This window comes from Salvelinus fontinalis, unplaced genomic scaffold (genome assembly GCF_029448725.1).
Source record: "Salvelinus fontinalis isolate EN_2023a unplaced genomic scaffold, ASM2944872v1 scaffold_0248, whole genome shotgun sequence".
In the NCBI taxonomy this organism is placed as follows: Eukaryota; Metazoa; Chordata; class Actinopteri; order Salmoniformes; family Salmonidae; genus Salvelinus; species Salvelinus fontinalis.
The window spans coordinates 140428-162929 of NW_026600457.1; the positions used below are offsets into that span (position 1 = coordinate 140428).

The 22502-nt window shown below is 46.1% G+C and overlaps 1 pseudogene; it reads left to right on the forward strand.

The window, feature by feature from the left end:
- Positions 1-3869: 3869 nt before the first annotated feature.
- LOC129844909 (serpin H1-like) overlaps positions 3870-22502 on the forward strand; it is a 28289-nt pseudogene continuing 9656 nt past the window's right edge.

Below are 22502 nucleotides of genomic sequence, written 5' to 3' on the forward strand. Positions count from 1 at the left end.
CCTAAAGTTGTGGCTGATTGAGATGATTGAAGACAACCTGGGAAGAGGCCCCACTAAAAATCATCACCAGTGACTCTTTCCAGACCGACGTGTAAAACCAGACGCGGTTCGTTCTATATGGGCCGGAGCTGCTGACGGACAGACGGACAAACACAGACACACGCACACGCACACACACACACACTGTTACACACTCGCTGTTAGTCATGAACGCCCTCCAAAAGCTGATTGAGTGAGGGATTGATGGAGGAGTGGACAGGGGGAGGAGAGGGAGGGAGGGAGGAACGGGGGTGTAGGGATTTTTTATGTGTTCATAAGGAATCTCAATTAAGTTTTATGGTGAATGTCTTTTACTCGCTCTGTGTCTCGTGTCGTTGGCATGACGCTACGCTGGATTATGAGGTTGATTCACCACCAAGACGGATGGAGGGAGAGATAGAGAAGTGGAAGGTCCCTATAGCTTGGGAGGAGGTCAGAGAGAATTAGACCTCAGGTGCACTGAGATGGAGGGAGTGAGGGAGTGCGGGAGTGCGGGAGGGAGGGAGGGAGGGAGTGAGGGAGTGAGGGAGTGAGGGAGTGAGTGAGTGAGTGAGTGAGTGAGTGAGTGAGTGAGTGAGGGAGGGAGGGAGGGAGGGAGGGAGGGAGGGAGGGAGGGAGGGAGTGAGGGAGTGAGGGAGTGAGGGAGTGAGGGAGGGAGGGAGGGAGTGAGTGAGTGAGTGAGTGAGTGAGTGAGTGAGTGAGTGAGTGAGTGAGTGAGTGAGTGAGTGAGTGAGTGAGTGAGTGAGTGAGTGAGGGAGGGAGGGAGGGAGGTTAGATGGGGCTTAACTGAAGAGGGGAGTGGAGAAACAGTAGATTCACTGGAGAAACATGACACAGAGGGTTGGAGAGAATGGTCGTATGGAACAAATGCTCTGTAGAATGAGAGAGGGAGAGAGCGAAAGAAAGAGGGATGGGGGGATGGGGGGGGGGGGGGTGTACCAAAGCTAAAGGCCCAGTTTACATTACCAGTAATAGTCATTGTTCTAAAGTGTAGATTTAGATTCTACTGTTGTGGCCCTCAGCTATAGCTCCATTTAACCCCAGTTACAGCCAAGAACAGTATACCTAACAGCCTTCCAAATGGATAACGTGGAAAGTGAGCTCTGTATCTCACCAGACAACAACATCCGGTGAGGGGAAGAACAGGGCTGGAGGCAGAGCAGTAGACAGACACATTGACAGGAGTGTATAAGGTGAAGGGTAGTAGAGGGTTTAGGGTGTAGGGGGTGAGGGGCTTGTCGCATACATTGACAGAATCCTATAGGGCAGACTGGGGGGGGGGGGGGGGGGGGCTTGAGGGTACACTGCTGGTCAAAGTGCAAACCCCTACGGGGCCCTGAAGGAGGCTGATTGTCTGATCTTGAGTTCCCGCTGACTGAGTGAGCACTCTCGGGTTTCCATCTGTGTTTCCCTGGGGACTCGTTTAACCGCGGCGCTGCCTGACCCTTTATGAATCACATGGTGCTTAAATGTGCATTGCCACTCATTACGAGCATCATTGCCTGTAATCCGGTCGGAGAGGTGTGTGTGTGTGTTTGTCTGGCCTCTCCTGTTACACTCATCCTACCCTCATGGCTAAGGCTTCACACACACATGGCTTCACACACACACACACACACACACACACACACACACACACACACACACACACACACACACACACACACACACACACACACACACACACACCAACCATCTCCCACCTGTCAGGGTGGACTCAACATCATTAGGATGTGTGTGTGTGTGTCTTCTACATGTCATGAGGCAGGATTGCACACAGTACATGTGGATGATATGTTGTGATATGTGTGTACGTGTGGCTGCATGTAAGGACGACAGTGAAACATCCTAGACGAGTGAGAACATGGTGTGTCTATAAATAACAACGGCGGTTTGTCTTCAAGCAACAAAATGGGCCTGTGGTCGGATCTGTGTGTGTGTGTGTGTGTGTGTGTGCTCGCATGTCAGTGCAGTAGCACACAACGTACGCGCGTGTGTGAGTATGGTGTAGAGATTGTGCCGCTGATGGCTATCTCGGGGAGTGCAGTATTGATTAGCCAGAGGTAAATAATCGTCTGGGTGCTACAGGCTGTCGTGGCCAGGCTGATTGCTCAGCACTGGTGGCCGACAGGCAGGCAGCTCCGCTGTGATCACCATCCTCCTCCATCTCTAGCCCTTCGACCGTTTCTCTCCTCCTCAGGCGATCTCTACATCTATCGATTTGACACCATTTATTTGTACATCCATTCATCAATCCGCTGCCTGTGTCGAAGGCTACAAATCTATGTACGCGACTTGTTCCCTTGTTGTCGGACGTTTCACAGTGGTAAGAGCATGGAAATAGAGGGCAGTGGTGGGAGGGCAAAAATATACAGATAGCAGTAAGACTGCGTTTGGGAGGTGGAGATGGAGCAGCTTATTAAAACGTTGCTTTGAAGCTTCTCGGGACGGGCAGACGTGGACAGGGACGGGTGGGGCGACAAATTAGATGGCACAGAGGCTGTCCAGCAACCCGGCATCGACTGGGACTGGTACTGCAGACCCAGCTGCGTTCGGAGTCCCAGTGCGATTTCTAGATTGTCAATGGATTGTATTTACAGTATGTTATAGTTTACTGTGGCAGTCTACACGATTCAAAACGATTCAGATGGTTGATCACGCATAAAACATACAATCTCAGCATCCATTCATACACAGGCTATATTTTAGGCTGCGGGCATAACTTCCCCAAACACCTTGAAACAATTGTTGATTGTTTGCAGGCGACAGACTTCAGTGCCATTGCCACGGTGGAATGTTAGACATTTCTTAAAGGGAGAAAGCGCCTTGACTTGAGTGTGTGGTCTGGGGTCGAAACAAACGATTGAATAGACAGGCGAATAGACAGACTTCCAGAACTTCCTTTGCCACGTCTGAGCCAACAGAAATGGGCTTCGGTTCCCTCGTTGAACGAGCCCGAGGGAAGAGGTGGAGGAGAGAAAGAAAGACACTTTAATTAATTTACGGAGAAAAAAAAATCAAACAAAGAACTTTTCACTTTTGCCCTTCAATTCACATCAGCGTAGACAAACAGAAGTTGGCGTCATTGTGTTATCCGCTCCGTAGGCTGATAATGAACTGTGGTTTTGTCTTGAAAGAAAGCGGCGCTTTCTATTCACCAAGATGTTCAGAAGAAGGCAAATTAATAGATTTTTGTTTAACAGGTTTAAATGAAATGTTGTTAGCAATTTTTCTTCGATAATAATAACAATCTGCATGTTGCAATTTGATGTTACATCATATTCTCGTCTCAGAGACACTCGTCTTTCTACCAGCAGAACTGCATTTTCATAGGGTTTGATTTCATAGGGGTTTGATTTCATAGGGGTTTGATTTTCATAGGGGTTTGATTTTCATAGGGGTTTGATTTCATAGGGGTTTGATTTCATAGGGGTTTGATTTTCATAGGGGTTTGATTTCATAGGGGTTTGATTTCATAGGGGTTTGATTTTTATAGGGGTTTGATTTCATAGGGGTTTGATTTTCATAGGGGTTTGATTTCATAGGGGTTTGATTTCATAGGGGTTTGATTTCATAGGGGTTTGATTTTCATAGGGGTTTGATTTCATAGGGGTTTGATTAAAACCCGAGTCGAAATTCCAATGAATTTCTATTTTTTTTTAAAGCAACAAGCCTATATAAAGCAATGTTGTTCCCTTTTTTTCATTGTTGTAGCCTAAATGTTGTTGTAATGAGGTTCAGTGACCTGCGTGTTGCAGTATAAAATTATGAACAGCCTACAATACTATCAGCTAATCCACTTCTGTATTCCCTCTCCTCCCAGGTCTGCCATGCTGCGTACACTGTCTCTTTCTCTCCTCGTCTCTGTTTGGGCCCTGCTGGTGCTAGGGGTCTCCACTTCCTCTGGTCCACCACAGGAAGAGACCCCCACTTCCCCCAGCAGCCCCCCTCCTCCCCCTGGGGGAGACCCCACCTCCACCTGCGCCCTGCGTCTCTACGAGGCCCTGCGCTCCTCAGGCTCCAAATCCACCCCCCTGAACACTTTCTTCTCCCTCCTGCTCCTGGCCACCTCACTGGGGGCTCTGGATGGAAGGGCCAGGACTCCACAGCTAAGCAGCTCAGGACCTGCTCAAGACCCCAGAACCATCCAGGGACCAGGGGGAATTGCTATCCCTAGTCGGGGATCTAAGGTCCCTCTATGAGGCCAATGGGACCAGTTTCCTTCTGCAGAGCTTATTTGCTGTGTTCACCACCAAACAAGGTGACCAGCTCAGTGAGGCCTTCTTGAAGGAGAACCAGGTCCGCTATAGGCTGAAGCACCAGGCCCTGGGCCAGAAGGACCCTCAGACGCAGCTTCATGCCTGGGCCGATGGGGGCATGGGTGGGGTGGAGGGGACACTGCTGGAGTGTGAGATCCAGGCCAACACTGGAGGCCTGATTCTAGCACTTTAAAGGTGAGGAGAAACAATAATGTGGATTATAGTGTGGTATCATGTATTATAATGTAGTAACCATGGTGATAGTGGTTAATTAATAAGAAATGGAGATGAATTGGGATTTAATTAGGTTTGTGTGTATCACCATTTGGAATCACACTGTGTTTTCCCAACTCTTATTTATATTGGTACACTAGCCAACCGGTTGGAGGTCCTTAGATTGGTTAATCCATGTGGTTGGTGGTCCATGATAACCTTTGATTATAATTTATGATTATACGTGTGTTTATGTATGTGTGCGCGGGCCAGCATGCCGGCCTGTCAGTGTGTGTCTTTGTGTGCGAGCATGCATGCTTGTGTGTGTGTGTGTGTGTGTGTGTGTGCATGCCTTAGCGAGTGTGTGTGTGTGTGTGTGTGTGTGTGTGTGTGTGTGTGTGTGTGAGCCCAGCTGGTGGACGCAGCATAAAGGATGATTCTGTGGTCCGTCACTGAGAGCTTATTTATCTTCCTGTGGGGGGTGATGTGTCATCTTAAATAATTGAGTAACAAGTGTCCAGGCTCTCTTCTTCTCTTCTTTTCTCTTCTCTTCTCTTCTCTTCTCTTCTCTTCTCTTCTCTTCTCTTCTCTTCTCTCTCTCTCTCTCTCTCTCTCTCTCTCTCTCTCTCTCTCTCTCTCTCTCTCTCTCTCTCTCTCTCTCTCTCTCTCTCTCTCTCTCTCTCTCTCTCTCTCTCTCTCTCTCTCTCTCTCGCTCTCTCTCTCGCTCTCTCGCTCTCTCTCTGCTATTTAGAACCTAAAAGTTTTTTTCGGCTGTCCCCGTAGGATAACCATTTGAAGAGCCCTTTCTGGTTCCAATCCACAGAGGATTGTATATGGAAGCCTAGAGGGTTCTACCTGGAACCAAAAAGTGTTATCCTATGGGCACAGCCGAATAACCATTTTTTTGTAAAAGTCGATATCTCTCTCTCTCCCCCTCTGTCAGTCCCCCAGCGTTAGGCCTAACATCTGTACTCAGAGCTTGCTCAGATTATGCAGTGACGCACTGGCTAGATCTCAACGCCTAGGCTTCACACTCAGCACTGCTACCTCTCACTTCCCTTTCCTCCCCATCTTCCTCTTTATCGCCCCGCCCTGTCTTTCTCTTCATCGCTGTATGTGCTTCCTCTATCTGTCTCACTCACCCTATCTCTCTTCTTCCTCCTCCTCCTCCTTCTCTCTTAAGTTATTATCTTTCTCAGGTGAGGAAGGGAAAGGAAAGGGGAAACCTAGTCAGTTGCACAACTGAATGTATTCAACGGAAACTTGTCTTCTGCATTTGTCCCAACCCCTCGACGTCCATGTCATTGGCTCCCGGGTAGCAGTTGTTGTTTGGGGTTAACTCGACTTTCGGTTCCCGGTCCAACGCTCTTAACCGCTAGGGGGGGGGGGGGGGGGTTGTCTAAGAGAAAAATGGCTAAATAAATTCACGACTGAGGGTAGATTGATACGCAATATAATTAATTTACTTTGTTTGATGTTTTGACTTCATTCCGAAAATCTTTTGTTCTGTTTAGTTCGTGTTAATTAGTTCATTCATTTGTGGGATTAAATCCGGATTTTCCACCTGTAGACACTCTAAGATGGTCACACGATCAACAAACAATCTGTTGATAAGCAACTGCTTCCTAAGGTTATGGTTAAGGTTAGGTTTAGAATAAGGGTTAGTTTAGGGCTAGGGTAAGTGTTAAGTTTAGGGTTAAGTTTAGGGTTAGGATAAGGGTTAGGGCTAGGGTTAGGGCTAGGGTTAGTAATTAGTTGAAATGTTACTTATAGTCTGTAGAGCATCTACAGATGGACAATCCAAATAAATGAAGATTACACAAATTGGATTCTCAGTTTGAATTTATAATTGAAAAAGTAGTCAATTTTTTTCTACTGGCCGCTGTTAAGTTTTTTAGTAATTAATTTATTTGTCTGTAATTTTCTGGCACGGGGCTATTCTCAATGTCTGGTATTGCAATGGCCTCCAAAACATTTCCTCTGTCATTGTTCCAGACGTAATATATTGGGGTGGCACCATTCATCTGCTTGTATCTCCCTTGTTTCTGTTTGTTTTCCTTTGTTTCCTTTCAGTTCATTACTGAAAGGCAGAATTAAAAGCCCTCTAGCAGCCCTCCATCTCTGTTCTGCACAGAAGACAACTCAACGAGGGAGAGAAAGAGATGGGGGAAAGGACGGAGGGAGGGAGCGGGGCAACGAGTATGGGAGGAAAAGCAAAGAGAATACAGAGAGCAGTGAAGAGCAAGGGTATTGTAAAGAGAGACGGTGGGTGGGAGAGGGGGAGTAAAGAGGAAGAGACGAGGGAACATTGAGAAAAGAAGGCGCAAGGGATGGAGGGAGTGAGAAAAGTAAAGAAAGAGGAAGAGCGACAGCCTGCTGCGAGGAAAAGAGAAGAGAAGAGATTGACCGACATGGTGGAGGGATGTACAAAGCCCTACCTTGGGAGTTTCAGTCCACACTTGGTAATTAATTCAGCCTTTGTTCCTGCCGTTAAAAAAAAAAAAAAAAAGGAAGAGAGAGAGAGGAAAAGAAAGAAAAAATAGGATCTCAATACAGCAGCCAAAAAACACACGTACACAGATAACGCAATAAAAGGAAGAGAGAGAAAAAGCACACAGCAAACAACAAAAGAATGCACATATAACCTCTAATAATAGCTTCCGGAATAGAATACCAAAACGACTAGTAATCACAGAGCTGAGCTGATGAGGGAGGGAGGGAGGAGGGGGAAAGTTGCCGGCTTCATTGATTTCATTGATTCTCAGTTTCCCTCGGATGTTTTGGGTATGAATCAGAGGGGACTGGTTTTCATAGCTGCACAATTGTCTCATTGTTATGTCCATTGATATGAATGGCTGGTAATGGCTGGTAATAAAGGCCCTTCTCTGCAGACTCTGTGTGTGTCTGTGTCTGTGTCTGTGTATGTGTGTGTGTCTGTGTGTGTGTCTGTGTCTGTGTGTGTGTGTGTGTGTGTGCGTGCATGCGTGCGTGTGTGTGTGTGTACGCGCACATGTGTGTGTGTGTGTGTGTTGATATAGGATCATTCTCTAAGCTCAGAGGAGGACTAGTTGTCTAGACACAGACTCACAGATCCACCCAAATCTGTGTCCTCCCTTGACTGCCAGCCAAATGTGTGTTTTGATAGATAACACACACACACACACAGTACACTCATTGGGAAATTCACCCATAATACCATATAACTGTCATTCCATAGACTTGTGCCACCGTAGGTGATCCACACTTCAATATGTTTTGGAACTCCACCGTGACCAGATTTCTTCCTCCAAAATTACAGAAACCTAAAACTTGTATTTGCAAGTCTTGATTGGCACGCCGTTCTGCTGTGTGGCTGGCCCGGATTCTTTCATCATTACCTTTTTTATTTTCTCCCACAGAACTCCCCTCTATCAAATAACTCCCTCTATGGAACGGAGCAGCAGGGTTTTGTAATGTAATATATAGTGTGAAAAAATGGTTTATTGCTGCGGCAGTGCAGTTTTAGTTCTGGTCAGTCCTTCTAAATTGACAGGAGTGAGGAGGTGAGGTGAGCTGAAGTGTGTGTGTGCGTGTGTGTGTGTATCTGTGTGTATGTGTGTGTGTGTGTGTGTGTGAGAGAAGGTGAGGTGAGCTAAATGGAGTGAGTGAGTGGGGAATTGAGGAGACATGTAAGTGACCTCATAACGGACCTTGATTGGCCCTGAGATGTGAGCCAATGAAATAGCTCTGTTGAGAAGATCATAGGGGTTTGTCAATGGACTACAGTATGTGTCAATGCTTTATAGCACATTGTTTGTTTGTAGGGTTTGGTCTATAGGAAAGTGGTCGTGCGTTTGGACAATTAATAGACACTGCAGTAAATAAAACCTAATAAAAACATCTGTCTCATCCAGAACCGGAGTCTACGCAGACCGGTTCGCCATAGCCAGTCGTAGCTTCAGTAGGACTTTAAGCAAATAAGCCATTTGCCACACGGGCCAGCCATCATTCACTTTGAACTTGACTGTGTGTTTACAGGAAGTAGCAACAGCACATCTTTAGATCATCAGAACACATTCGCCAAAAGCCACAGAATACACCTGAATGGATTTCTGCAAACATGTGAACACCACGGGAGTCCTCTTACATTTGTGAACTTCACAGTCCTATTGATCAAACAACCATGGAAAGGTAGGCTCTCTCTCCATCATCCATCAATTATGCACATCAACAACAAGATCAACAACGCTAGCCTGAGTAAAATAACCTAAAATCTAACTAGAGAACATTAGATAAACCCTCTCAAACTTTTTCAGAAAGTTGGCCGTCAAAATTGCACTGATAAACGATGGGAAATTGTAGCCTACTCGTCCTTCTGCAGCTTGCCTGCCAATGCATGCTTGTCCAAACCAAGCACCCAAGCGAACTAGCTAAAGTTGACTAGCTTGCTAGCTAGCTACTCCTAGACACAAATGAGAGAACACCTCACTCTGACCATTTTACTCGCCGTAGCAGAGCTGGTTAGGCTGTTTACATGTTAACTAGAGTGTTCGTGACTAACTATAACTTTATTTTGCCAACGTTTACTAACACTGGTCATATTCCGTCAATATTTGTTAGCCTGCTACATACATAGATATGCTAGCCTATTAGCCACGTTGTGGCTGACTTGTGATCATTGCCCTTGCTAGTTTGATTGTATTGACATTCCCAGCCTTAGTTACATTAGTCCGTTTTTGTCCAGAATATTGAGTCAATGAAACTGAAACAGTGCATCCCGAATGGAGGCAGCAAACAATGTACCAGGCCAGCTGTGATTTACAACCTGATAGCAATATTTTTTAGACTACCAGGAAATGTATTGGTGAATTATATTAATCATACATTGAACTGCATCCATCTATTCCACCAACAATTCCTTAGTGTACGTCATGGAATGCTGAATGCTGAGAACCTATTTTTAAAACCTCTTATGAAGTTGGTTTTGTAGCATGAACTGGGAATTGTATATTTTTGACTGATATTATGATTGTCTGTTTGTTTCACAGCCTACAACGTAGTTAAAACGCTGTCGGTTCCACTGAAAGCACGCTCCTCTCTGTGTCTCCGTGCAGGACTATGGGAGAAAGACTTCAATGACGAGACGGCAGACATCCGCAGCCTCCTGGGGACCAAATACACCAAGGTATCTATGATGCACCACGTAGGTGAGTCATCCACACGACTTACTCAAATCAAATCAAATGCTTAATTACAATCCCTCGACTAACAATGCAGTTTTAAGAAAATAAGAGTGAAGAAAATATTTACAAAGTTAACTGAAGCAAACATTATAACACAATAAAATAAACATTAGTTACAAACAATGTGGAAGAAAACACACAAAATAGCACAATTGGTTAGGAGCCCATAAAATGGCAGCCATCCCCTCCGGCGCCATTATCCACTCATCAATACATACAAGCTCACAACCAGGTTTGGGCTCCATTCTATTTAAACATTTTCAAGGTGAATTTTCATCTCATTAATTGAATGTCAATTCCCTTTCCTGAACGGACTAAATAAAAATAAAGCTCCAAAACTTGCTGACAACCAATTCTCTTACAACCCCTTCTCCAGCAACGTACACACTCTGGCACAGCAGGGGTCAAAGGACACTCCCTCCCACACCTGCCCTCGGTTCTGGGACTCCAGTTGTGTAAACAACATCGGGCCACCACGCCCATCAGTAGGGCCTCGAATCCAGGCTGCCAGGAGGAGAGGAAGGGCCCCAGGAAGACCCTCACCTCCAGTTCAACCAAGGGGTCCTTCGGGCCCCCACAGGCCAGCCCCAGTCACCTGTAGGGTAGAGGCTGCGGAGGCCAGGGTGAGTGTGGAGGGGTCCTCCAGGGCTTTGTGGGATAGGATGGAGACTGTGTCTGGGCTGCTGATGGTGGAGCTGGAGAAGCCATGGGGGAAGTGAAAGAGAAGGGACCTGGCCAGGCCCCAAAGCCCGTAGCAAGGGCGGAGACGCTGGAACAGGGCCACACAGGGCTCTACATGGAGGGCCTCCTGGGAGGGCTGCTTCCCGGGCCAACGGGGATCTTAGGGAGCTTGAGAGTGTCTGTTGATTGGGTGTTTTCGTCAAAGCTGGGTCTGTAAAGAGGGAGAGGGGGAGAGAGAGAGAGATGGAGGTTAGCAGGCATTACTGTTCTCCACTTTGACATTAAAAGTATTGAACTTCAACTCAACAGGTCAGAGAGAAAAAGAGAGAGAGAGAAAAGAGTTGGTGTGAAGCGTGAACAGACGTCTTGTGAGTTGGTGAATCAGCATGTTGTAGGGGGGTCTAAGACCTAGAGAGAGAGACGCTATTTGGCCCTAAACAGAAAGTACTGTACACAGTGGTGGAATAGCTGACCACTGTGACTGACACAAAATGACTCAGTGAGCATAGCCTTGCTATTGAGAGAGGCCGCCGTAGGCAGACCTGGCTCTCAAAGAAGACAGGCTATGTGCACACTGCCCACAAAATGAGGTGGAAACCATTGTAAATACATCCCATATTTATGTTTATTTATTTTCCCTATTTGCACATCGTTAGTACACTGTATTTAGCCATAACATGACATTTTAAATGTCTCTATTCCTTTTGTGAGTGCAATGTTTACTGTTCATTTTGTTTATTTCACTTTTGTTTATTATCTATTTCACTTGCTTTGGCAATGTAAACATACAGTATATATACAAAAGTATGTGGACACCCCCTTCAAATGAGTGGATTTGGCTATTTCAAATCAAACCAAATTTATTTATATAGCCCTTCTTACATCAGCTGATATCTCAAAGTGCTGATGAGTCTTCAGTAAAGGCTTAAAGGTTGAGACCGAGTCTGCGACTCTCACATGGGTAGGCAGACCATTCCATAAAAATGGAGCTCTATAGGAGAAAGCCCTGCCTCCAGCTGTTTGCTTAGAAATTCTAGGGACAATTAGGAGGCCTGCGTCTTGTGACCGGAGCGTACCTGTAGGTATGTACGGCAGGACCAAATCGGGAAAGATAGGTAGGAGCAAGCCCATGTAATGCTTTGTAGGTTAGCAGTAAAACCTTGAAATCAGCCCTTGCCTTAACAGGAAGCCAGTGTAGGGAGGCTAGCACTGGAGTAATATGATCAAATCTTTTGGTTCTAGTCAGGATTCTAGCAGCCGTATTTAGCACTAACTGAAGTTTATTTAGTGCTTTGTCCGGGTAGCCGGAAAGTAGAGCATTGCAGTAGTCTAACCTAGAAGTAACAAAAGCATCAATGAATTTCTCTGCATCAGTTTTGGACAGAAAGTTTCTGATTTTTGCAATGTTACGTAGATGGAAAAAAGCTGTCCTTGAAACAGTCTTGATATGTTCGTCAAAAGAGAGATCAGGGTCCAGAGTAACACCGAGGTCCTTCACAGTTTTATTTGAGACGACTGTACAACCAATCAAGATTAATTGTCAGATTCAACAGAAGATCTCTTTGTTTCTAGAACAAGCATCTCTGTTTTGTCCGAGTTTAAAAGTAGAACGTTTGCAGCCATCCACTTCCTTATGTCTGAAACACAGGCTTCTAGCGAGGGCAATTTTGGGGCTTCACCATGTTTCATTGAAATGTACAGCTGTGTGTCATCCGCATAGCAGTGAAAGTTAACATTATGTTTTCGAATGACATCCCCAAGAGGTAAAATATATAGTGAAAACAATAGTGGTTCTAAAACGGAAACTTGAGGAACACCGAAATGTACAGTTGATTTGTCAGAGGACAAACCATTCACAGAGACAAACTGACATCTTTCCGACAGATAAGATCTAAACCAGGCCAGAACTTGTCCGTGTAGGCCAATTTGGGTTTCCAATCTCTCCAAAAGAATGTGGTGATCGATGGTATCAAAAGCAGCACTAAGGTCTAGGAGCACGAGGACAGATGCAGAGCCTCGGTCTGACGCCATTAAAAGGTAATTTACCACCTTCACAAGTGCAGTCTCAGTGCTATGATGGGGTCTAAAACCAGACTGAAGCATTTCGTATACATTGTTTGTCTTCAGGAAGGCAGTGAGTTGCTGCGCAACAGCTTTTTCTAACATTTTTGAGAGGAATGGAGGATTCGATATAGGCCGATTGTTTTTTATATTTTCTGGGTCAAGGTTTGGCTTTTTCAATAGAGGCTTTATTACTGCCACTTTTAGTGAGTTTGGTACATATCCGGTGGATAGAGCCGTTTATTATGTTCAACATAGGAGGGCCAAGCACAGGAAGCAGCTCTTTCAGTAGTTTAGTTGGAATAGGGTCCAGTATGCAGCTTGAAGGTTTAGAGGACATGATTATTTTCATCATTGTGTCAAGAGATATAGTACTAAAACACTTGAGTGTCTCTCTTGATCCTAGGTCCTGGCAGAGTTGTGCAGACTCAGGACAGCTGAGCTTTGGAGGAATACGCAGATTTAAAGAGGAGTCCGTAATTTGCTTTCTAATGATCATGATCTTTTCCTCAAAGAAGTTCATGAATTTATTACTGCTGAAGTGAAAGCCATCCTCTCTTGGGGAATGCTGCTTTTTAGTTAGCTATGCGACAGTATCAAAAATAAATGTTGGATTGTACTTCAGCCACACCCGTTGCTGACAGGTGTATAAAATCAAGCACACAGCCATGCAATCTCCATAGACAAACATTGGCAGTAGAATAGCCTTACTGAATAGCTCAGTGACTTTCAACGTGGCACCTTCGTCTTTAAAACAAGTCAGTTCGTCAAATTTCTGCCCTGCTTGAGCAACCCAGATCAACTGTAAGTGCTGTTATTGTGAAGTGGAAACGTCTAGGATCAACAACGGCTTAGCCACAAAGTGGTAGGCCACACAAGCTACCAGAACGGGACCGCCGAGTGCTGAAGTGTGTAACCGTAAAAATTGTCTGTCCTCGGTTGCAACTCTCACTACCGAGTTCCAAACTGCTTCTGGACGCAACGTCAGCAAAATAAATGTTGATCGGAAGCTACAGGATACAATGACATTCTAGATGATTCTGTACTTCCTTCTTTGTGGGAACAGTTTGGGGAAGGACATGTCCTGTTTCAGCATGACAATGCCCGCATGCACAAAGCCATGTCCGTACAGAAATAGTTTGTTGAGATCGGTGTGGAAGAACATGACTGGCCTGCACAGAGACCTGACCTCAATCCCATCAAACACCTTTGGGATGAATTAGAATGCCACTGCGAGCCAGGCCTAATCGCCCAACATCAGTGCCCGACCTCACTAATGATCTTGTGTCTGAATGGAAGCAAGTCTTTGCAGCAATGTTCCAACATCTAGTGGAAAGCCTTCCCAGAAGAGTGGAGGCTGTTATAGCAGCAAAGGGTGGACCAACTCCATATTAATGCCCATGATTTTGGAATGAGATGTTCGATGAGCAGGTGTCCACATACACCACATGACCAAAAAAGCCCATTGAATTGAATTGAATTGAATTGAGAGGGAGGTCAGTTCGACATAACAGATACAGAGAGAACCATTTCCCCTGGAGTGGACTGAGAAGTGGATCCTATCATGTCGTCTGCAGTGTAGAGGTGTAGAGTAGCAGCGTGATGGAGGAGCTTTACACACATACACACACACATACACACACCCCTAACCAGCATCAGATGTCCACAGACTGGGGCTGCCATGTACCTCTGCTCAGCTCTGCTGGGAGGAACAAGCTTTTGACATTAATGTGGAGAGGACAGGCTCTCTGACAGACAGGCTCAGGAGAGGAGGCTGTCCGAGTCTGCGTCCCAAATGACTCCCTATTCTCTTTATAGGGCAGTGCACTACTTTTGACCAAGGCCCTCTTGTCAAAAGTAGTGATCTATATAGGTGGTAGGGTGCCATTTGGGAGGCTGACCTAGACTAAAGACTAGAACAGCCCTCTGGGACCATGGCTATTTGGATAGGAAAGCAACAGAGAAGGCTACACACTCAAGTACTTTTTGCTTAGGGGCTAGGAGTTCACGCTAAGCACATACAGTACATATTGCCTACAGTATATTAGAGTTGATCCCTTGTCTTTCTCCCTCGTACTCTCAGTGCGCTCTCTCTCACTCTCTTTCTTTGTTTCTCTCTCGCTCTCTCACCATCTGTCTCTCTCTCTACTCTCTTTCTCTCTCTCATTCTGTCTCTATCTTTCTTTATCTCTCTCTCACTCTCTTTCAATTCAATTCAAAGTTCATCCCATTTCTTTCTCCCTTATACTCTCGGTACACTCTCTCTCTTTCTCTCTCTCTCATTTCTCTCTCTCTCTCACTCTGTCTCTCTCTCTCTCTTTCTTTCTTTCTCTCTCTCTCTCTCTCTCTCTCTCACACTCTGTCTCTCTCTCTCTCTTTCTTTCTCTCTCTCTCTCACTCTCTCTCTCTCTCCTTCTGTCTCTCTTCAATTTAAATTTGAGGTCTTTATTGGCATGGGGAACATATGTTAGCATTGCCAAAGCAAGTGAAGTAGATAATAAACAAAAGTGAACTAAACAATCAAAATTAACAGTAAACATTACACTCACAAAAGTTCCAAAAGAATAAAGATATTTCAATTGTCATATTATGTGCAAATATTTAAAGTACAGAAGTAAAAAAAAAAAAAACATAAATATGGTTTATATTTACAATGGGGGTTTGTTCAATGGTTGCCCTTTTCTTGTGGCAACAAGTCACAAATATTGCTGCTGTGAGGCACACTGTGGCATTTCACCTCATAGATATGGGAGTTTATCAAAATTAGATTTTTTTTTCGAATTTTTTGTGGGTCTGTGTAATCTGAGGTCAATATGTGTCTCTAATATGGTCATACATTTGGCAGGAGGTTAGGAAGTGCAGCTCAGTTTCCACCTCATTTTGTGGGCAGTGTGCATATAGCCTGTCTTCTCTTGAGAGCCAGGTCTGCCTTCGGCTGCCTTTCTCAATAGCAATGCTCACTGAGTCTGTACATAGTCAAAGATTTCCTTAGTTTTGGGTCAGTCACAGTGGTCAGGTATTCTGCCACTGTGTACTCTCTGTTTAGGGCCAAATAGCATTCTAGTTGCTCTGTTTTTTTGTTAATTCTTTCCAATGTGTTAAGTAATTATCTTTTTGTTTTCTCATGATTTGGTTAGGTCTAGTTGTGTTGCTGTCCTGGGGCTCTGTGGGGTGTGTTTGTGTTTGTGAAAAGAGCCCCAGGACCAGCTTGCTTAGGGGACTCTTCTCCAGGTTCATCTCTCTGTAGGTGATGGCTTTGTTATGGAAGGTTTGCGAATCGCTTCCTTTTAGGTGGTTGTAGAATTTAACGTCTCTTTTCTGGATTTTGATAATTAGCGGTATCTGCCTAATTGTGCTGTGCATGCATTATTTGGTGTTTTACATTGTACACTGGGGATATTTTGACAGAATTCTGCATGCAGAGTCTCAATTTGGTGTTTGTCCCATTTTGTGAATTCTTGGTAGGTGAGCGTGCCCCAGACCTCACAACCATAAAGGGCAATGGGTTCTATAATTGATTCAAGTATTTTTTGCCCGATCCTAATTGTTATGTCGAATTTGATGTTCCTTTTGACGGCTTAGAAGGCCCTTCTTGGCTTGTCTCTCGGCTCGTTCACAGCTTTGTGGAAGTTACCTGTGGCCCTGATGTTTAGGCCAAGGTATGTATAGTTTTTTGTGTGCGCTAGTTGGAATTTGTATTCGTGGTCCTGGCAACTGGACCTTTTTTGGTACACCATTATTTTTGTCTTACTGAGATTTACTGTCAGGGCCCAGGTCCGACAGAATCTGTGCAGAAGAAATAGGTGCTGCTGTAGGCTCTCCTTGGTTGTGGACAGAAGGACCAGATCATCAGCCAACAGTAGACATTTGACTTCAGATTCTAGTAGGGTGAGGCCGGGTGCTGCAGACTGTTCTAGTGCCCTCGCCAATTCGTTGATATATATGTTGGCGAGGGTGGGGCTTATGCTACATCCCTGTCTCACCCCACGGACCTGTGGGAAGAAATGTGTGTGTGTTTTTCTAACCTATTTTTACTGCACATTTGTTGTTTGTGTACATGGATTTTATAATGTCGTATGTTTTTCCCACAACACCACTTTCCATCAATTTGTATAGCAGGCTCTAATGCCAAATTGAGTCTAAAACTTTTTTAAACAACAAAGCATGAGAAGACTTTGCCTTTGTTTTGGTTGGTTTGGTTGTCAATTAGGGTGTGCAGGGCGAATACGTGGTCTGTTGTACGGTATTTTGGTAAAAAGCCAATTTGACATTTGCTCAGTACATTGTTTTCACTGAGGAAATGTACAAGTCTGCTGTTATCTCCCAAGGTTGCTGTTGACGCATATCCCACGGTAGTTATTGGGGTCAAATTTGTCTCCACATTTGTGGATTGGGGTGATCAGTCATTGGTTCCAAATATTGGGGAATATGCCAGAGCTGAGGATGATGTTAAAGAGTTTAAGTATAGCCACTTGGAATTTGTGGTCATATATTTTATAATTTCATTTCGGATACCATCAACTGCACAGGCCTTTTTGGGTTGGACTGAGGGTTTGTATTTTGTCCTATAGCTCACTCAAGGTAATTGGAGAATCCAGTGGGTTCTGATAGTCTTTAATAGTTGATTCTAAGATTTGTATTTGATCGTGTATATGTTTTTGCTGTTTGTTCTTTGTTATAGAGCCAAAAAGATTGGAGAAGTGGTTTATCCATGCATCTCCATTTTGGATAGATAATTCTTTGTGTTGTCGTTTGTTTAGTGTTTTCCAATTTTCCCAGAAGTGGTTAGATTCTATGGATTCTTCAATTACATTGAGCTGATTTCTGACGTGCTGTTCCTTCTTTTTCCTTAGTGTATTTCTATATTTGTTGGTGATTCACCATAGTGAAGGCGTCGACTCAGGTTTTCTGGGTCTTTTTGTTTTTGGTTGGACAGGTTTCTCAATTTCTTTCTTAGGTTTTTGCAATCTTCATCAAACCATTTGTCATTGTTGTTCATTTTCGTAGGTTGTCTGCTTGACATTTTTAGATTTGATAGGGAAGCTGAGAGGTCAAATACTGTATATTGTTAAGGTTTTCTACTGCTAAGTTACCACCTTCACTATTACAGTGAAATATTTTGTCCAGGAAATTGTCTAGAAGGGATTGCATTTGTTGTTGCCTCATAGTTTTTTGGTAGATTTCCACACTCCCTTCCTTCCATCTATACCATTTCATAATATTATTCAGTTCCTTTGGCTTTGATGCCTCATGACTGAACATAGCTCTGTTCAACTAGTGTGATTTTGCTGTGATCTGATAGGGGTGTCAGTGGACTGACTGTGAATGCTCTAAGAGCCTCTCCCTCTATCACTCTGTCTCTCTATCACTCCGTCTCTGTCTCTGTCTTGCTCTCTGTTTCTCTCTCAAGCTCACTACTCCTTCAATTGGGCTGAGCAAATATTGCTCATTACACCACGTTTATACTGTTTACCTCTCTGCCTGTCAGAAGTCAGGACAGCTCCGAATACGGAGAGGGGGATGAGAGAGGAGAGGAAGGAGAGGTAGAACATCTGGAACCGACAAAAGTTTTCTTCTGACGATCAGACTCCGAGAGCTGATTCGCCCGCTGCCATTCTGTCATTAGACTCGTAGCCTAAGCTCGATGTTCTAGCGTTCTCTGTACATCGTTATTGGAGGAGAACCTAGACGCTTGGCACGCGAGGGGATTCTGGCAGTGACTAAGCATTCGACCCTATTGCGCCATACACACGCACGGAGACACACATACACACACACACACACACACACAACTCTTCTCCTGACTCATTTATGATTATTTCTGGCCCATCATCCCATCCCCAGCCTGTGTAGTCATCCTTTACTCTCGATCTCTGTTAAGACTCTTGAGTCCTCCTAATTCTGTCCCAGTCGTGGCTCCCATCGCATTACATGTGTACTAATGTGGCATCGTTCAGTGGTCCTGCTGACCTAAATAGGAGTGACATTCAGCAGGCGAGGGGGTAGGAGGTAGAGGAGGGAGGGAGGGATGGAGTGGAGGGTGGGGCGCTGGGTCGAGAGCTGGGGGACAGGGTGGAACGCGGAAGCTACTAAAAATAACCTTCGGTTCACTCGTTCGTTCTCTTCTCCGGTGAAGGGCAAGCTGGGATGGAGGAGCCATGGCACAGTGGAGAGAGAGAGACAGAGAGCCTGGCCCTCTTTAATGAGGTTGGAGGTTGTTGGCGTACGCACACAAATAAACACACACGCCAAAGTACCGGTCTGGTTCCCAGTTCCACAGTATGAGTAAGCTGGAGACATAGGAGAGCTCAGTCATGTCTAATGAGGTCACCTTTCACAGAGCCACAGTTCACTGTGTACAGGATCACAACCATGGGGCCCTGTACCTTTTATCATAGGCTAAGCATTAATCCATATTAATGAATTAGGTGGATTTCATTTCTGCTGCTACCGTCTCAAATGCCTCAATAAAAGTCCATGGTTTTTCATTAGCCGCTTAAACGCTGTAATGTTGGCCTCGTGGAACAGAGGGGATGGAGGGTTGAGAGATGGAGGGATGAATAAGAGTAAATTCCTTTGAATTCAATCACTTTTTGACAGAACCCCTTTTGATTTGAACGAAACCTTCCATACATATTTGTAGAAGAGCTCGGAAAGTGACTTTGCCAAAGCATTCGAGAGAAAGGTGCTCAAAGTTGACCCATTTTGCATACTCCATCATACCATGAGACATCTATATCCTTATCACTGGAAAATATAAAAGGTTGAGATTTAAATAATTTAAAAGCGTACAAACAGGCTTGTCAAACTATTTTATAATTTCTGAAAAAAATGTTTTGTAATAAAAAACATGCATTTATTTGACCAAATACGCCAATTATATAAAAACACGTAAACTCCGATTTTTTTCCCATATCCATTTACATTTACATTTAAGTCATTTAGCAGACGCTCTTATCCAGAGCGACTTACAAATTGGTGCATTCACCTTATGACATCCAGTGGAACAGCCACTTTACAATAGTGCATCTAGATCTTTTAAGGGGGGGGGGGGGGGGGGGGGGGGGGGGCAGAAGGATTGCTTTATCCTAGGTATTCCTTGAAGAGGTGGGGTTTCAGGTGTCTCCGGAAGGTGGTGATTGACTCCGCTGTCCTGGCGTCGTGAGGGAGTTTGTTCCACCATTGGGGTGCCAGAGCAGCGAACAGTTTTGACTGGGCTGAGCGGGAACTGTACTTCCTCAGTGGTAGGGAGGCGAGCAGGCCAGAGGTGGATGAACGCAGTGCCCTTGTTTGGGTGTAGGGCCTGATCAGAGCCTGAAGGTACTGAGGTGCCGTTCCCCTCACAGCTCCGTAGGCAAGCACCATGGTCTTGTAGCGGATGCGAGCTTCAACTGGAAGCCAGTGGAGAGAGCGGAGGAGCGGGGTGACGTGAGAGAACTTGGGAAGGTTGAACACCAGCCGGGCTGCGGCGTTCTGGATGAGTTGTAGGGGTTTAATGGCACAGGCAGGGAGCCCAGCCAACAGCGAGTTGCAGTAATCCAGACGGGAGATGACAAGTGCCTGGATTAGGACCTGCGCCGCTTCCTGTGTGAGGCAGGGTCGTACTCTGCGGATGTTGTAGAGCATGAACCTACAGGAACGGGCCACCGCCTTGATGTTGGTGGAGAACGACAGGGTGTTGTCCAGGATCACGCCAAGGTTCTTAGCGCTCTGGGAGGAGGACACAATGGAGTTGTCAACCGTGATGGCGAGATCATGGAACGGACAGTCCTTCCCCGGGAGGAAGAGCAGCTCCGTCTTGCCGAGGTTCAGCTTGAGGTGGTGATCCGTCATCCACACTGATATGTCTGCCAGACATGCAGAGATGCGATTCGCCACCTGGTCATCAGAAGGGGGAAAGGAGAAGATTAATTGTGTGTCGTCTGCATAGCAATGATAGGAGAGACCATGTGAGGTTATGACAGAGCCAAGTGACTTGGTGTATAGCGAGAATAGGAGAGGGCCTAGAACAGAGCCCTGGGGGACACCAGTGGTGAGAGCGCGTGGTGAGGAGACAGATTCTCGCCACGCCACCTGGTAGGAGCGACCTGTCAGGTAGGACGCAATCCAAGCGTGGGCCGCGCCGGAGATGCCCAACTCGGAGAGGGTGGAGAGGAGGATCTGATGGTTCACAGTATCGAAGGCAGCCGATAGGTCTAGAAGGATGAGAGCAGAGGAGAGAGAGTTAGCTTTAGCAGTGCGGAGCGCCTCCGTGATACAGAGAAGAGCAGTCTCAGTTGAGTGACTAGTCTTGAAACCTGACTGATTTGGATCAAGAAGGTCATTCTGAGAGAGATAGCAGGAGAGCTGGCCAAGGACGGCACGTTCAAGAGTTTTGGAGAGAAAAGAAAGAAGGGATACTGGTCTGTAGTTGTTGACATCGGAGGGATCGAGTGTAGGTTTTTTCAGAAGGGGTGCAACTCTCGCTCTCTTGAAGACGGAAGGGACGTAGCCAGCGGTCAAGGATGAGTTGATGAGCGAGGTGAGGTAAGGTAGAAGGTCTCCGGAAATGGTCTGGAGGAGAGAGGAGGGGATAGGGTCAAGCGGGCAGGTTGTTGGGCGGCCGGCCGTCACAAGACGCGAGATTTCATCTGGAGAGAGAGGGGAGAAAGAGGTCAAAGCACAGGGTTGGGCAGTGTGAGCAGAACCAGCGGTGTCGTTTGACTTAGCAAACGAGGATCGGATGTCGTCGACCTTCTTTTCAAAATGGTTGACGAAGTCGTCTGCAGAGAGGGAGGAGGGGGGGGGAGGGGGAGGAGGATTCAGGAGGGAGGAGAAGGTGGCAAAGAGCTTCCTAGGGTTAGAGGCAGATGCTTGGAATTTAGAGTGGTAGAAAGTGGCTTTAGCAGCAGAGACAGAAGAGGAAAATGTAGAGAGGAGGGAGTGAAAGGATGCCAGGTCCGCAGGGAGGCGAGTTTTCCTCCATTTCCGCTCGGCTGCCCGGAGCCCTGTTCTGTGAGCTCGCAATGAGTCGTCGAGCCACGGAGCGGGAGGGGAGGACCGAGCCGGCCTGGAGGATAGGGGACATAGAGAGTCAAAGGATGCAGAAAGGGAGGAGAGGAGGGTTGAGGAGGCAGAATCAGGAGATAGGTTGGAGAAGGTTTGGGCAGAGGGAAGAGATGATAGGATGGAAGAGGAGAGAGTAGCGGGGGAGAGAGAGCGGAGGTTGGGACGGCGCGATACCATCCGAGTAGGGGCAGTGTGGGAAGTGTTGGATGAGAGCGAGAGGGAAAAGGATACAAGGTAGTGGTCGGAGACTTGGAGGGGAGTTGCAATGAGGTTAGTGGAAGAACAGCATCTAGTAAAGATGAGGTCAAGCGTATTGCCAGCCTTGTGAGTAGGGGGGGAAGGTGAGAGGGTGAGGTCAAAAGAGGAGAGGAGTGGGAAGAAGGAGGCAGAGAGGAATGAGTCAAAGGTAGACATGGGGAGGTTAAAGTCACCCAGAACTGTGAGAGGTGAGCCGTCCTCAGGAAAGGAGCTTATCAAGGCATCAAGCTCATTGATGAACTCTCCAAGGGAACCTGGAGGGCGATAAATGATAAGGATGTTAAGCTTGAAAGGGCTGGTAACTGTGACAGCATGGAATTCAAAGGAGGCGATAGACAGATGGGTAAGGGGAGAAAGAGAGAATGACCACTTGGGAGAGATGAGGATCCCGGTGCCACCACCCCGCTGACCAGAAGGTCTCGGGGTGTGCGAGAACACATGGGCAGACGAAGAGAGAGCAGTAGGAGTAGCAGTGTTATCTGTGGTGAGCCATGTTTCCGTCAGTGCCAGGAAGTCGAGGGACTGGAGGGACGCATAGGCTGAGATGAGCTCTGCCTTGTTGGCCGCAGATCGGCAGTTCCAGAGGCCACCGGAGACCTGGAACTCCACGTGGGTCGTGCGGGCTGGGACCACCAGGTTAGGGTGGGCGCGGCCACGCGGTGTGAAGCGTTTGTATGGTCTGTGCAGAGAGGAGAGAACAGGGATAGACAGACACATGGTT